This window comes from Mus pahari, chromosome 15, assembly GCF_900095145.1.
Source record: "Mus pahari chromosome 15, PAHARI_EIJ_v1.1, whole genome shotgun sequence".
Lineage (NCBI taxonomy): Eukaryota > Metazoa > Chordata > Mammalia > Rodentia > Muridae > Mus > Mus pahari.
In genome coordinates this window covers 55,446,651-55,463,291 of record NC_034604.1, presented here as the reverse complement: position 1 = coordinate 55,463,291, position 16,641 = coordinate 55,446,651, and the positions used below count along the sequence as shown (strand labels likewise).

Here is a 16,641-nt window from a genome sequence, read left to right as displayed (position 1 = left end):
TCCCAGGCTGACAACTGGCAGCCCTCAGAAGTTCATCCCCCCTCTCCCTTCCTCCTCTCCTCCCTGCCTCCTCCTCCCCCCCGCTGCCCTTCTCCAGTTTAATAACTTCCACATGGGCTCTGGGGGCTGGAGCCAAGCCCTGAGCATTGTCTGAAACCTCCAAATTTAGAAGAAATATGAAAATTGTCAACCACTCCTTCCTTAGGGGGTAAAAGCAACATTCGGCACCAGGGGCAGGTCAAGGCGAGGCAGTCACGTGGCGGGCGCCCTGGCCAATGGGGGACCCAGGGAGGACGCAGCACCCGCCTTGCCCCAACACCAGGCTCGCTTCTTCAACTCATATAAGGTAAAAGGCAGCGAGGCCTCGGTGGCCAGAGAGCCACGGGCAAGGGGCTGAGCAGAGGGGGGTTCCGGTGCCAGTTGCTTAAAAATGCCCCTGTAGCACCAAGAGGTGCCAGACCCAAGTGAACTTAGTTGGGAAGCAGTAACACCCACAACCACACCCCAAATAGACTGGGCCTCCACCTCCGAAGATTCATCCCTGGACCAGCCACCAGTCAAGGTAAGGGCCAGCCACAGACATGGGTCCCTGTGCTGGTCTCTGGGGCTTTCTTACAAGGGCTTTTGTCCCTGCTGTCTAAAGGCTCTGTGCCTTCTGCCTCTCTGGATCTGAGTTTCCCCGTCTGTACCAGGGCTGCATCTGGTGATCTTTAAGCGCTGGACCCAGCCCTGAGCAGCGCTGGGCCTATGGGCCTATTGGCTGCTTCTGCTGAATGAGGAGTTAGGGGCTGAGCTGAATGTCTTTGGCAGGCCAAGCTCCCACTGTGCCACATCTGGGCAGTCTGCCCTGTCTCCACCTTATATCAGGGGCTCACGCCTCAGCTCCAAGGACCTGGGGAAAACTGTCTCCAAATAATGGGTCCATAAGCCAAGACTGGGGAAGCAGTCCTGTAAGCTCAAGCCCGCCCCACCCCCGGGAGTCATGGGGTGCTGACTGTGTTGTAGAAGGGAGGGGTAGGGGCTGAGCTCTGATCCCAGATCTGTGCTCAGTGCTGGATTTATGTGGCTCTGGGCAGGTTCCTATCCCTTGCTGAACCAGCTTGCCTATCTAGACGTGACATAGTCTGGAGACACCGAGTGTGGTTTCTGAACCGTTTGGGGGAAGTCCTCTCAGGAGATTCCTGGCTACATCCATCTTTGACCAGAGACTCTGAGTCCAAGCAGTTGGTCAAAGCCCTGGGAGCTGTTGAGGCTGAGCTGAGTGTTGAGTTGAGAACACTCCCAGGGCATCTAGCCGAAGCTCAGGATCTGGTTTCCCCAGGGTGCTGTGCTGCCACTGGTGGGATCAGGGATGATGTCTGATGCAATAAGCCATGTGTGCAGGACCTCGGGGCAGGAATGGGGTGAAGAAATCACAGAGAGCTTCCAGGGCCTTGGAAGGAAGGCCTGTGCTGGACACTGTGGGGCCAGGCAGCGCTCAGATTGGAACACGGGCAGCATTCAGAACGGATGATAGACCTCCAGCTTCAGACTGTGCAACATCTATTCCTTCTTGCACCAGGTCACCCAAGGCCATACGGTTCCAAAGGAAGCTCTGAGCTTCTCCTGGGAGGGTCTGACTCTGGCTTGTTTACATGTTAGCAGCCGTTGATCCAGTCATCTGTTACCTCAGCTTAGGCTTCTTCCTCTGTGGAATAGGTGCAGCCTAAGTTCCGACAAAGGGGCATAAGCCTCACCTATGTTTCTGGAGAGGAAATGAGACAGAGGGAAGAGGTGCCCACAGTGCCCTAGAGAGAGAAAGATAGGACAAATCCCAGACAGAGGAAAAGGCAGAGAGCGACGAGCAGACGACAGTTCCTTTGAACTCACCCTCTGCTTGGAGCTAGGAATCAACCCTACAATCAGGACAGAGTTGAGGAACTGCAAACTCCCGGGTGGAAGCGCAGCTCTAGCTGACAACAGAGCGGGGGCAGAATGTATGTCTGCCTAGCCAGGAGATTCTTCAGGTATTGTGAAAAAAAAATCACTTTCATTTGTTGAGCACTTAGGAGATCCAGGAACCTGAAGACTTCTACATTTATTGAAGCCTTGCAGGACTGTGGGAGCTCGGAGTAATTATTCCCATTTTACGGAGAGATCAGACACTGTATATGTGAGCTGGCTGCCCCAGGGTGTTGTCTTCAGCAAGACCCTCTAACATCCTGCTCTGCTACAGCCACTGTGGTCTTGCTAGGAAGTGTCCAATGAATCTTACAGATAGAATATATATGGGGCCACCCCCTAGAGCCAGACATGGTTTCTATTATTTCCATTATTCTCATCAAGAGTCGACTGATTCCAAGATCCCTGGCTAGAGAGAAGGAAACCATGGCTCACCCAATGTCTCACCACTAGACACTAGGCAAGAGGCATCAACCCAGCTTCACCTTCATGCTCTTAGCTGCCTCCCCAAACCCCTGGGTGCTATGAGGGTACCAGACATGAGGAGGAGACTCTAGCCCCAGGATTTGTCCTAGGTCTTGATGAAAGGGCCCCAGCTCTAAGGCTACTGCTAATTCTCAGTCACGCCACTGTCCCAGAATAGAGGAGACTCGCTGGTCCCCCCAGCCACACTATAGCTCTGTGGCCAACTTCCGTCCTTTCTCCTGCCTGGCTAGTGCTAGAGAAAAGCTAATCCGTACAGCTCTGCTGAGGAGAATGTTCCAGACCCCGAGCTGCCACGGACGGAACCAGCTTTGAATGACTCCCCAGGTGAGATGACTCCCTGGAGTAGGTCTCCAAGGTCCTTGATGGTGGTCTTGTCAATTCCAAGTCCTGGGTGGCTCAAAGAACCGTGAGAAACCGGGGCATGGTAACACATACCTATAATCCCAGCATTCAGGAGTTAGAGGCAGGGGGATCTCAGTGAGTTCAAGGCAACCAGGTCAGCCAGGGATATATCCTAGAAGAAGAACAAAAGAGAAAAAGAAGATGTTGTGAGAAGTGTTGCCCTCTGTTTCCTATTCAGTTTTAAACACACCTCCTGAACACAGACAGAGAATAGAGTTTCTCAGTTTGTACCTGGAGTGGGGTTGCTGGGTCCTGGGTGTGGCTGGAAGACCACACGAGAAGTCATCGGGCTATTTCCACTGAGTGGACCTCTCCTTGACCACACTAGAAATGATGGGATCTCCTGAAATATCTACATTACATACTTTATTTTGTATACACCAGATAATGTAAAGAAGAGGGCTGAGGATGTAGCTCAGTGATAGAGCATTTGTCTGGCATATATGAGGCCCTTGGTTCACTCCCAGCAAGGAAGAGAAGGGCAAGGAGGTGGGGGGGGGGGGCAGGAAGGAAGGAAGGAAGGAAGGAAGGAAGCTGCTGATCTTTGTCACACAGACACTTAGGAAGTCCATGGAGAAGGCTGAGCAGCAGTCGTCCTGATGCACTCTGGGTCCAGTACTTAAGGGTGAGCTGTAGGGCTTGGGTGAATAGAGGCAGGGGCAGCCTCAGCTAACAGCCTGTTTAGAGAGGCCCCACAGGAATCACTTTCCAGGGCTCTAGGGCCAGCCATTTTCCTGGTCACAAAAGGCTCTGTTGGTGGCGGTCTCCCAGCACTGCCACCACCAACCTTTGCTCCAGGCTGAGCCATGCCTGATGCACAGCGGGCTTTGTCCACTCTCCTGGCCCACACAACCCAGCTCCCTCAATTACTTTTTGGGTCTGTTAGAGATACAGAATTTAGTGGAGGCTGGAGGGTGGAGGTGTTCCCCCATGTGCAAGATGAGGGAACGAGGTGGTTATAATCAAAGTGCTATAAAAACAGCATGAAGTCACAGAGCTAGGATCACAGGGCCAGGTCGGCTACAGGCTGCTTGGTTCTGAATCTTGCTTTTTTTTTTTTTTTTTTTTTTTTTTTTTTGGCCTGGAAGCATCTGGGTTTCTTGAGCCTCCATGGCTCCATCTGCAACGTTGGGAGATTAAGGTACTTAACGAGGATGGTGTATTGAGCCGTTTGGATTAGAGGAGTGGAAGCCCTTGAAACCCATGGAGTGATGACTGACACACAGGGATTATGCAAGAAAAAAGTAGCTGCTAAAAACCCCACACCGCTTCTTGGGGGGCTGGGGCGGGGGCGGGGGGAATGCCCTGCTGAATTCTAGCTTCTTGGATACTAAGGAATAATATGCCTTTGTTCCTTCATAAGTAACAATTCTCAACACGGTACACGTGTCTGCCATGGCAGCTCTCAGGAGGTGGAGGATGGAGGATCAAGAATTCATGGCCCTACTTAGCTACTCAGTGAGCTCACAGCTAGCCTGGGCTACATGAGACCCTGTCTCAGAAAACAGTTGTCACACTGGGGATGTGTTAGCTCACGGTACCATGGTAGAGCGTTTGCTAGGCTCCAGGTCATGTGTTCTGTTTCCAGCACGTCCATCTCTCACATAACCCAAATTGCTATGTATCAAGGCCTCCCTGCCCAGTACCCTGAGGTAAGTACCTTCATCCTTTGCATAAGCCAGGTGCTCAGAGAGATAGACCTGAGCATTTGCTCAAAGCCACACAGGCTCATAGGCAAAACTGGGACTCGACTCCAAATCTGGCTTAGCTGCTGTCTTCTAGAACCAGCCAAGGCTATGGATCTGAATCAGTTCCAGCATTCACCTTCTTTATGGGACACATGATATTTTGGGAGGAAGCTATGTGCCTTCTAGATTAAGAATAACTATGCTGACAGAATAAACAGAGCCCCCTCACCCCCACCGCCTCCACTCTCAACCCTGGCCAGACCTCTCTAGTGCACACCTGCTGGGTAGTCTGTGTCCCCTTGGACACCTCATCAGCTCTTTCCCCACACAGCCTTTTGGAGTCTTGCAGAGGGAACAGTGAGCAAGGCCAAGACTAGGACCTCCTCAAGAGCCATGTCAATCTATATCCCTAAGGACCCTGGCTGTATTACAGAGAGGGCAATCGATAGAAGCTTGCCCCTCCTGACCAATTCTCTCTTCCCTTCTTCCTCTGCTTCTCCTAGCCAACCAGGACTGGGGACGAGTTAAAACAGGCTGCTGGCCTAGATAGCATAAGTAGTGACCATGAAAACAACCGCCACTTGCCTGCCTTCCTTGAGCCAGCAGCTCTCAGGCATTCAGCCACCAACCTTGAAAAGCCTAAGGTATCCATCCCTCTGAGGTGAACTGACCAAGGCCCAGAGATGCCAGAGGCATCTGCGCACTAGAGGGGTCTGCTCAAAGAGGTGATTTGGAGGTAGTGAGCTGCTCACCCCAAGAAGCATGCAAGACTAGCAATGATGACACAGAACGATGACAGCAGTGGTGACCCTGTGAGGCCTTTCCCACCAGCAGCCTTCAGCTTCACATGCCCACGAAGGCTGCCATGGAACGTAAGTCCCTGACTGCCCGCATGTCAGATTCTAGCCAGAGATGACGTCAATTGTGCCCTGGCTTTGCACAGGGGCTTCTTGGGCTCCCCTCCCCCTCCCTCCTCCCACTTCCTTTTACCCTGCAGTGATCTTTTCGTCTTCCCAGGAGAATCCAGGCCTGACCAGAGAGACCTGGAACCTATTTATGAGAACAAGGTCCCTGGGGACCATATTCCTCCAATAGCCTCCCCACTGTGCAGGAGTGAGACGGGGGTGGGGGTGGGGGTGGGGCAAAGTCTCTGGGAGCCTGTTCACACGCTCCAGAGAGTCTGCGTGGAGATTCCAGCAGGGTCACAAGAAAGCAGCTGACTTACGACCAAGATGTCTCAGTTTTTCCCTCCTCTGCTCCCGTCTTTTCCCCAGCCATGGCTGTGGCAAGAAGCTGGTGAGGGAAGCAAGCAGCTTCTCTGGGCTGAGTCACAAAAGTCAGTCTAGGGAGCTAGGACACAGGAGCAGCTCTCAGGATTCCATTGCCTTCTAGAGCCTAGGGAGGTGGGCAGTCCAGGGAAGATGCCCAGGGAAAACCAAACCAGGGGGAGTCTTGGAACAGGAGTTAAACATCAGTCAAGCCAACGGCGGGGTAGGGAGGCTCACTAGTAGAGCTTCCCAAACCCAGGTTCAAGCTAGGCAGAGGGGGGTCCAGGCTTCCCTGAATACAGGCATGGGGTGTGGGGAAGAGGCTTTGGAGGACCTGGAGTGAGTGATAACCCCCTGCCTCAGGCTGGCTAACACCAGAACACACCTTCTGATGTGATGTCCTCCCCTTGATATCCTTGTGGCTTTTTGGTAAGATGTTCCTGGTATATACGCATTACAATTCTACCTCCTCGTGTCAGTGATAAAGAAGCCGCGGAAAGACTTCCTCGTGATCACACTGTCCAAGTAGACGCATCTTCTAGAGCTCCTTTGCCTTCTAGCCAATGTTGGAGACTGTGACTTGCTATCAATCCCTCCTAGTCTGTCTTCCAAGTCCCTTTTTAGATGGCCAGAGATGGCTCCCAAACTAAAGGAACTACAAAAGGGAGGGGGCCTCCTGCGTAAGAGATACCCAAGATTAGGTCGGGGAAGTCCTTGGTTCTTTTGGATTCTGCCTAGATCTCCATATGACCTTGAACAAGAGGTACCTCCTGGCGCCCATGTGTTCAGCAGGGTCTGGACCCAAGGAACCAGAAAAGCAGAGGATTCCCTCTAAGGTCTCCTGCCTCGCCCATCTGAGATTTACCCCAGAGGTTCGGCACAGGAAGTGGGTGGGCCACAGGAAGAAAACAGCAGCCTACAGATTCTTCTATGCCCAAGCTTTGCTTTCCAGCCAAGAAATTCCCAGAGAGAGAAAAAGCGTGGACGCAAGCTTGGCGTGGTGACTCACGCCTGCAGCCCGGTACTCGGAAATCCGAGGAGGGTTGCTGTGAGCTCAAAGCTCGCCTGGGCCTGGGATACACAGTGAGTGCAAGGTGAGCCTGAACCAGGCAATATGAAACTGGGGGTGTGTGTGTGGGAGAGAGAGAGAGAGAGAGAGAGAGAGAGAGAGAGAGAGAGAGAGAGAGGAGAGAGAGAGGAGGGGCAGAGGCAGAGAGGAAGAAAGTGTGTATGTTCTGGGAAGTTCTTTAAAATTATTCCAGTCAGCCAGACATAATGGCTTACACCTTTAGTCTCAGCATTTGGAAGACAGAGAGGCAAGCGGATCTCTGTGACTCTGAGGCTACTTTAGTTTACATAGAGCTCTATAACAACTTTAGCTATACAGTAAAATGTTCTCTCAAAAATGACTAATAATAATCATAATAATGTAAATAATAAGTAAAAAAAATTATCCCAGTGAGGAAAACTAAGACCAAAAAGGGTCAGCAGAGTATTCAAGGTCATTAAAGCAAGTCAAAACCTGAAGAGGAGCAGGGTCTGGTGCTCCCAGGCCAGTGCTCTTTCTGCTGTTTACAGTGCTTTCCAGAACAATGGGCACAAAAGCCAACCTGGTATGAACTTGGGTCAGTGCTCCTCGGTGTCTCAGACTCCTGCACATGAAATCTAATCTCCTCCCCTACCTGGAAGCAGGGGCTGTGAACCAAAGAGACCCAGGACCCAATACCAGAACCCAGCAGCCTAGCACGGCGTTTCCCGGTGGCCCCTTTTGCCCCTACCTCGGTTCTTTCTTTACATACAGTAGGGGACCCAGTCCAGGAAATCTCACCAGTTGCAGCCCCACCAGCCCTGTCCCACCCTAGACCCCATGGCTGGGCTTCATCCACAGTTGTAGGCGCCAGCCCAGCCTGCCTCTGAGAATCTGGATTTGTTCTTACCATAAAAGGGCAAGTGTGCCTTTCTCAACCCTGCTGCCAGCCCTGCTGGGAGAACGGCTGAGTTATTTTTAGATGTAGGGTTTACTCCTAACCCGAGATGGAGCTGCCCCTTTGCACCTCAGCCCCCTCCCCAGCTGCTGCTGGCTCCTTCATTTGCCCTCCTTTGTGGCCATCAGTATCTACCCCATCACCACAGACACACACAGACCACACACACACCACACACCACATACCACACACATACCACATACACACATCACACACACATACCACTCATACCACACACCACACACTACACATACTACACCACACACACACATACACCACTCATACACACACACCACACACACCATACATACATAGATCACATATTACACACACACGTGCACACATACCACTCACACCACACTACATATAACATACCACATACACCATAAACACACTACACATACATAGACCACACACACTGCACACATACACACTGCTCACACCACACACACATACATACACACATACATAGATCACACCACACACATACATACACCACACACACACATACATCACATACCACACACACACAAACACACACATATACACCACACCACACACCACTCACCCCCCCACACACACCACCACATACGTGCTACACACACACCACACATACACAAACACACACACACACACACACACAATTCTCTCTGTGCCCTTCCCTTCTTCCCAGATCCTTTCTCAGCCAGCTTCCCCCCCCCTTGCCCCTCCCTCAGATCTTTTTCTTGTTACTGAAGAAAGTCATACATCTGTACCCCACCCCCTCCTGTAGCAGTATTTACAACATACATTCCAAACATCCGCCATCTGGCTTCTAGGAAGAGCCAAAAGCTATTTGAAGACGGAAGTCATGATTATTCCATCCTCAAAGCCAGGGAACTTAAGGCGCTCTTCTCCACTCCCCCTTCCTCCCAGAGGCCCCCTGTGTCGGCCAATGACATCCTTCAGTCAATAGATGAAGTCGGGACCTTAGCTGGATGTCAGTTGGATCCCTGACCTCAAGCACTTCCTTTGTATCCCTTGCATCGCCTCTCTGAGCTTCAGAATTTACGAGGGTGCAAGAGCAGGATGCCCCAAGATTTCAGGTCCCGGTGCAGCTTACTGAGACTACCTTTGAGGGGAGCAATGAGGAAAGGGGGGGTGAGGACAGGGGTGAGTTGGGAGAGTCCTGACACCATGAAGTCCCCCTCTCTGCCACCATGGCCTGCATGCTCCTGACACCCAGAAAGTCTAAGACCCGTGTACATATGTTGCAGGGATTCTACCTATAGGAGCTTTATCCCTGCCTGCTAATCTTCGTGCCCTAAACAGTCCGTAGAAAACCAGTGCCTGATATCCAGGAGGGCTGAACATTCCTGCAAAGCCCTACAACCCTGGAGACTCTTACTCTTTACAAAGCAGGCAAGATGGGCTGGAAGGTGGCTCCGTTGCTCAGGAGCTTGCCTTGCAAGCATGAGGCAAGGACCTGGTTTCAGATCTCCAGCACCCGTATAGAAACCAGGTTCTGTGACAGCATTTACAATCCCAGTGCTGAGGAGGAGACAGATACACCCTTGACCTTGCTGGACAATCAATGTAGCAGAATCAGCACGCTTCAGTGAGAGACTCTGTGTCAAAAAGATAAGGTAGAGGGGCTAGAGAGATGGTAGTTAAGAACACTGGCTGTTCTTGCCGAGGACCAGGGTTCAATCCCTAATAACTACAGCAGCTTACAACCATCTGTAACTCTAGTCCTCAGGGATCCAACACCCTCTTATGGCCTCTAAAGCACTTGCATACATGGAGACATATTTAAATTAAATTTAAAAAGTGATACTGAACAATATATGACACCTAATGGTCATCTCTGGTCTTCACGCTACTGGTACATGTACATGCATATGCACATGCACAAGCGCATGCATACATGCACTCACACACATAAGCACACACACACAAGCACACACACACACACACACACACACACACACAAACACAAACATAGACACAAACCCAAAAGACACAGACAGAACAGAAGCAAAATGTTTATAATGGCAATGGGGTTTGGGGTTGTTTGTTTAAGCAAATATCCTACAAACAAACAAGAGAGGAAGAGAGAGCAACGCCCACGACAAGACAAGCGTAGCTTCCAGTGCCTGGTGGTTTCTGTTCCTACTGCAAAGGCTTTCTCTGTTCTCAAGCTCCTTAGACAAGTAGGACAATCTGGGCTTCAGGGGAGAGAGGACAGTGCGTGCTGGACTGCGTGGGGCCAACTGGGACCCCTAGACTAATGAGCTGCGTGACGGTGACCTTGAGAGTGTGCTGTGAGCTCTGAGAACCTCGGTTTCTTCACTTGTCAAATGGCACTGAGAAAGATCCTAAGGAGACTGGGACAAACGTTCTTAGCAAGGGGGAGGTGCATCCAGAGCTCCCGGCTCTTCTCCTCCACCTTGCTTGGAGAAGCCCAGAGAAGCTGTGCAGAAAGCCATGCCTCGTCCCAGATTTTGCCCTGGAAAGCTAGGGATCTGGGTGTTCAGGACCTTCCTCCTCCCCAGGATCTGAGCTGCTGGAGGCAAGGCTTGGGGTTCCAGAGGAGCCAGGGTCCCCTTTCTCTTCCTTCGCTTCCCTCCCCCCACCCGCTTGCGGGTTTCCACCTCAAGCTGCATTCCCAGGGTTTGCTCAAGAGTCCCAGAACGTTATTCCCTGGGGAGGAAGTAGGGAGCGTGTGAGGTTGGTGAACTTTACAGGGTGACAAGGGTCTGAGGGCGCTCTGGGAACAGAAGCCAAGGGAAGCTGTGCAGGAGGGAACATGAGGAGGGGCCAGGCAGCGGTGGCTCCTGTAGTCAGTATCCACATTTCTAGATGTCCCCCTGGCCCTGCGCTTACCGTGCTAACGATAGAAACTGCAGCCATGTATTCATGGCTTATCACGTGCCCAGGGCTGCCTCTGTTTCTTCTCTGCTGCCTCTGATGGTCAGAAGTCAAGTCTTCCTAAGGGTCCTCGGACACAGCTGGGAAGTGCCAGGAATGGGATTCAAAAGCAGGGCCCTCTCTCCTTCACTCTGTCCAAGCATATGGCAGCAATCCGATCCTGGAGTCAAGAGCTGTGGAACCTGTGTGTGGGAGGGAGCTGCCAGAGAGAGGCTGAGGTAGAAAATCTCTCCCTGAGGAACAGCCATGGCTTGTTCCGTGGAAGAAGGGCCTGGCTTTGGCAATGATCTTGACCATGTGAACTTTGCTTTATATCTATCCAAGCTCAGGGGCGAGCCAGCTGAGTCTGGCTTCTTGTCTGCTTTGGATACTGGTCATTAGCTCGAGCAAACTGCAAAGCCTTGTTCACACACACACATACACACACACACACACACCCTTCAACAGTAGATGCACCATTCAGGGGTCATTCTATGGCCCAAGAGCCTTGAGCTACTGCAGGGGGTTACAGTCTTGGTCACCAAGTTAACGCCAGGTTGTGGTCTCTTCAACATAGCCCACTCACGACATGAGGTGGGACCAGAACAGAGCCCTCACTGACAAGTCCTGCAGTGTCCAAGAGGAAGGTGATCCCCTCTGCTCCCAGCGCTGTCCTGGTGTCCTCCTTTGAAAACCAGGGGACAGAGCAGGGATCGTGGCCACGTGGGGCCCAAAGGACAATTCCAGGGGGCCTGAGAAACCTCAGCAAGTCAGCTCAAGGCTTGTGGGCTTGGAGTGGCCTGGGCCCTTTCTCGGTCTCTGTGAGAACACTGTCAAGCACAGGTCCTTGGAGTTCAGCATCCTGGTCACAGAGTGATCCAGCAGACTTCTGACTGAGCCAGATCTTTTGTTCTTTTCAGGCAAGAGTGATGGCTGGTAGGAATCCTCCTACCCTGGAGAAGAGCCCCAGAGAGGAACCTTCCTGAGAAGCCAAGAAGGGACACCAATGGCCGCTCGGCTCTCAGAACTGTAAGTGCTCCTTTCCACCGCCCCCGTAGACACTCCAACTTAGGTAGCTCTAGGTATAACTAGGGACCCTCAGACAAGCTCCCCATCCCAGTGCTCAGAATGCCCAGGAAACCAAGGCCGGGAGTCTCAAAGAGCAGAACCTAGCCAAAGGGTGGCCTTTGGAGAATGCTAGAGGCTGGGGTGTCAGCAGGGTAATAAAGCAAAGAAGAGGAGACCCAACAGGCATGACAACATCTCCCACCCCACTTCCCACTTCACCCCACCTCTTGATAACAGAGGTTCCCAATGGTGAAGGTGCTCCTTCAGCCCTGCTGGGGTTTAAGCATGCGGCATCCTGCATTTGGTAGCAGTGGTGGAGCCTCCACAAGACAGGTAGGGAAACTGAGGCCCAGAGGGGAGAAGCACACTCAGAATTGCGAGGTCAGGCTGTGTAGAGATGTCTGGCACGGATCTATCAGGGACGGAATAAACAGAGGAAGGACTGGAGGTGAGGGAGGGGGAAGTGGGGAGGCAGGGCTGCAGAAAGGAGCCATGGTTCCGTGGATGGGAGACGAGGCTTGTATAACACAGCCCACCTGTTCAGCCCCGTGTAGCCTCCACACGTGTGTGAACGTGCACCCCCAACACAGCACGCACCCGGTCTCCTCGTGGGAGCCAATGAGCTGCAGAGACTGGTGTAAACAAATTGGATTAGGAGGCTACAGGCACCTCCGTGTGGTGACCCTCCAGCCAACCGACATTAAGCAGGCCTGTAGAGTGGCCAGCTGCACTCTCTCTGGCACGGGGACAGTCAGCCCTGAGCCCCCCAACCCCTCCCCCATCCAGCCCCAGGAAGGAGCCTTGCAGAAGATGCCAGGATGATGGATGGGGTGAGGGAGGCTCCAGGGCTGGCCTGGGAGCACACAGGATGTTAGTACTTGTGTGAGGCACATTTCTGAGCTGTTCCCAGCAGCCCACCCCCTCCACCCGCCTCGGCCTCCCTCCACAGCCTTTCCCACGGTCAAGTCGGTCGCTGCTGCTGCTGCTGCTGCTGGCCTGGGACATGGGCCTAGCCTGAGGTTTCCAATCAGAATCTAGGGCCTGGGCCCTGAGTCCCACAGCTGGACAGAGGGGGAACAGCTCATTTAGATGTGTCAGCATAGGGAGACACCAGAGGCCACTTTGGAGGGGGAGAGCCATCTTAAAAGTGTTCTGTGCTTTCCCACCTGTTGCTTCAACTGATCCTTAAAACATGCTGCAGAGCTGCAGTTGTGACCAGGTGCATCCCCGAGTCCCTTCTATGAGGCCCTAGCCTGCAGCAAACCCGGTGTCATATACTGAAGACACCAGTAAGTAGCCTATTGTCCTGTCTTAGGCTTAAGTGTCCCTCTTGGGCTGTGTTGTGGAACACTGGGGCTTCCCTGGCTTCCCAGGGGCAAACCTCCAACACAATCGACTTTTTACAGAGCTCACGTGATAGCCAAATCCTCCCCTTTATGCTGTATCCAGGCAGTCAACTCAGAACCCCAGGCCAGATACCAGGCCCCGATACCAGACAGCCTGAATTAAATCCTCATTTCCTGTCCAGTTGCATAGTTGTCCTTAGCCACTCTGGGTCTGTTTTCTCTTCTGCAAAATGGAGGAGCGAATTACTCTCATCTCATAGCTGGCTGAGGATGAATTCTTTTTCACCGGCTACACCAATCAAAAGCCAAGATAAGTCCGCTCCGTGTGGAGAGGTGATTCCCAGCATGCATGCCAGGTCTTGCCTGCCTTCTCAGCAGAGGCCCAGGTGACCAGTGGTAGCCCTCAGTCCTCTGAGTGGTGCCTGAGGTGGGAATGACAGGCAGGGTTCCTAGCTCAGAGCAGCCTTGCCATATAAGGGCAGGAGCCACAGAGCGTCCTGCCTAGGCCTGGCGAGACTATCCAGACAACCACTGTTTATTTTCTCCTTCAGCGTCCCCTCCTCTCACCCCTCCCGGGAGCTTCCCAACAGACAGAAGGGAGAGATCCCCTTGCCTGGAGACATTTTCTGAAGAAGTGAGAAAAGGAGAAGAGGCGGGCTACTCCCTGGCAGCAGGCCTTCAAGCTGTTGACAACCAGAACCAACAAGAGCGCCAGGTAAGATCTGGAGTCCACCTGGTTCAGCCACTGCTTTAACAGAATGGAGAACCAAGCCCCGGAGATGAAGGGGCCCAGTGAGAAATATGCCTGCTCTCTGGAGATAGAGCTTGGCTCTCCAAGCCTCTCTCATCTTCCAAACAGCAGCTCAGGGTGGGCAAAGGAGCCTTTCTTGGGGTGAATGAAAGGGTTCTTCGAATACTTCTTCTCAGGGAGGCTACATTTGAGGGAGCCAGGGATCCGGACGTGTATGTTCATGAGCCCAGAGGAAAAAGGCATACCTTCCCGTCCCCCTGTTCCTTCCCACCATCCCAGTCCCCACCCTACCCCACCCCTTGCAGGAGGCCTTTCGAGCTACTCAAGGGGGTGGGGGAAGGAACCTCGCTGGCCACGAGCTCTTGGCAGTCTTTCCACAGGCTCTCTGGAATTCCTATGAGTCTGCCCCCATGCCCTCCTCGGGTGCTTTTTTCCCCCTCAGCCTTCTGTGTCCCGCAAGGGCAAGGACAGTATTAAGGTTGCTTTAGCCAGGAGTGCAGGGACATACTTCCTAAGCACATAGAGATGGTTCTGGGTCTGCTGAATGATCTGTCCCACACCCAGAGAACTAAGAAACTGAGCTGTCAGGCATGGAGTTGAAGGTGAGGGGCCAGGCCGGGCTGCTTTGAGTTAGAAAGCCCAGCATGGTACCTTACACTCCAACCCCATGGAAAATTCTATTTCCTTGGAGTCTTGGAGACCTACAGGGATATGTGCATTTAAATGTTCACCCTCTCGATTGTTCTAGAATCATAGGGACAGAACGAGACAGTCTTTATCCAGGGAGGGGACAAGGAAGAAGAGACAAAGACCTTTCCTGGCTGAACGCCTCCCTCTCTATGCTGTCTGGCCATTTATGTCTCCTTAAGGAAGATGGACCACCTTCTGTCTAGTTCTTGTGTCCCGCCGAGATGTAAAATCTTTGCCATATTCTCCTTTATCCCAAGGTGGGATGGCAGCAGCTCTCATTTCTCCTTTCTGAGTTGCTGTCTGCAAATCTAGAATGCCCCATCCCCTTTCCTGGTCCTCCACCCAAGGTGATCATTTCCAGCCACACAAGCTGCCCAGAAGGTAGAACAGGCTCTGCTGTCCTGCCCCAAACCTAGTCATTGGATGTCCTATTTTTTACTTTCGTCTGCAATTTTATTGTAAAGAGTAAGGTGAATCCTTTTATGTACCTAAGTTGGAATACTTGCTATAAATGGAAAGCTAACACCATTCAGAGTTTTAAGCAACAATAATAATGAAGGTGCAACATCAGTACCACACTGTCACCTGCTTCTGTGGCTTGTCAGGCACTAACCTGAAGCCCCTTCCTGAAATAAACAGGCCTCAGGAAGAAGTCAGAGGCAGAAGAGCCAGGCTTTCCTCCCCACACACAGGACCCCAGGTCCACAGGCATTGTGGTTCATGCATGTAATCTCAGAATTCCAGAAGTAGAGGCAGGGGGATCACCAGTTCTATACACTGAATGAGTTTGGGGCTAGCCTGGTCTACACGTGTCTCCGCTTCTAAAAAGAAAGAAGGACAAAAAGGAAAATAAGGGAGAGGGGAGGGCAGACAAAGAGGCAGGGGATGACCCAAATGGTGTGTCACCAAATGACTCCCAAAGATCACCACTCCCTCTGCTCCCCCAGAAAGCAAAAGCAGTGGAGGCAAAAGGGCTTTGGGCACAGTCGACCCTGGGGAAGGCTCCTAACAATCCAGCTATGCTGTGTCCACCACTCCTACCTACTTACTGAAATGTCCCTTGGTCAACTTCAGTGCCACCTCTCCCAGGGTCCATGGGAGCTGTGGGAAATGTCATGGAGAAGACGAGACATTCTGACTCCAAGAGAGTCCTGTGTTCAGCTCTCCTGGTAAAGAGGGCTGTGGAAAGTTTCTGAGGAGTCCAGACAGAGGGAAGTTGGTTATTGGCTGGGGAATGCCCGAGGGCAGAAGTTTCCTGGCCTTAGCAACAAATCAAAGAAGCTTTTCCCACTGCCACTGCACCCCACCTCCAACTTGGGGGTGCTAGATTCCTGTTGGGAGGCCTAGGAGCAGAGAGGTCTCTAAAAATGGAGGCGCACTTTTTTTTTCTGTTCTCTCTCAGCCCCGAGGAAAGGCTGCCTACCCTCTTCAGAAAATCCTGAAGGTATGTGTCATCCAGCACCAAGGCCACCACAGTCACCATGAAGCAGAGGTCATCTGGGGGACCCTGGGGTCTTAGCAAGAGCAGGGTGAGTGGGTGGTTTGGGGGTGGGGAGGTGCTCTGTTCACCTGGAAGTTCCCATACAAGCCGTGACCACAGAAGATGGTCACCACTTGTCATCTGCTGTCTGTGGTCATGTGCAAAGTCATTGGCAGGGTTCTAGGGACCCCAAATTATAACATATGGACCCTGGCCTCAGGGAACTGGAGAGAGATGCTGGGGTGACCCAGAGATAAACCGCTCCAAGGCTACAGAGGATGAGGTGGGTTGCAAGCCATCTACTCAAGCAGTGTTCAATGCGGCCTTGATCCGGGGGTTGAGGGAAGCCAACAGGATCCCTTTCCTTATGAAGGAAAGTGGCCACAGTTGAAAACGATACCTCAAGAGCTAGGGAGAAACAGAATGCAAAGGATGGGCAAGCCCATGAAGGAGATGTCCTGAGATCTAAAGAAGTAATGGATGGTTTCTCACTAGCAGTCATTTGTCCTGCATGCATAAAAACACGGATGGGGGGCGGCGCGCAAACACGGGAGCCACAGGTTGAGCAGGCCAGCCCTAGGTTCCATCTTTATCACTGAAAAAAATAAATTAACTGCATGCTTGAAATGGATGGGTCTATCACAAGA

The 16,641-nt window shown here is 52.3% G+C and overlaps 1 long non-coding RNA gene across 1 annotated transcript; it reads left to right on the top strand.

The window, feature by feature from the left end:
* The first annotated feature begins 384 nt into the window (after positions 1–384).
* On the top strand, positions 385–16,635 carry LOC115065524. The gene is made up of 4 exons (XR_003845307.1): positions 385–562; positions 11,580–11,688; positions 13,625–13,788; positions 15,917–16,635. It is a non-coding gene; the product is annotated as an uncharacterized LOC115065524 (long non-coding RNA).
* Positions 16,636–16,641: the final 6 nt, after the last annotated feature.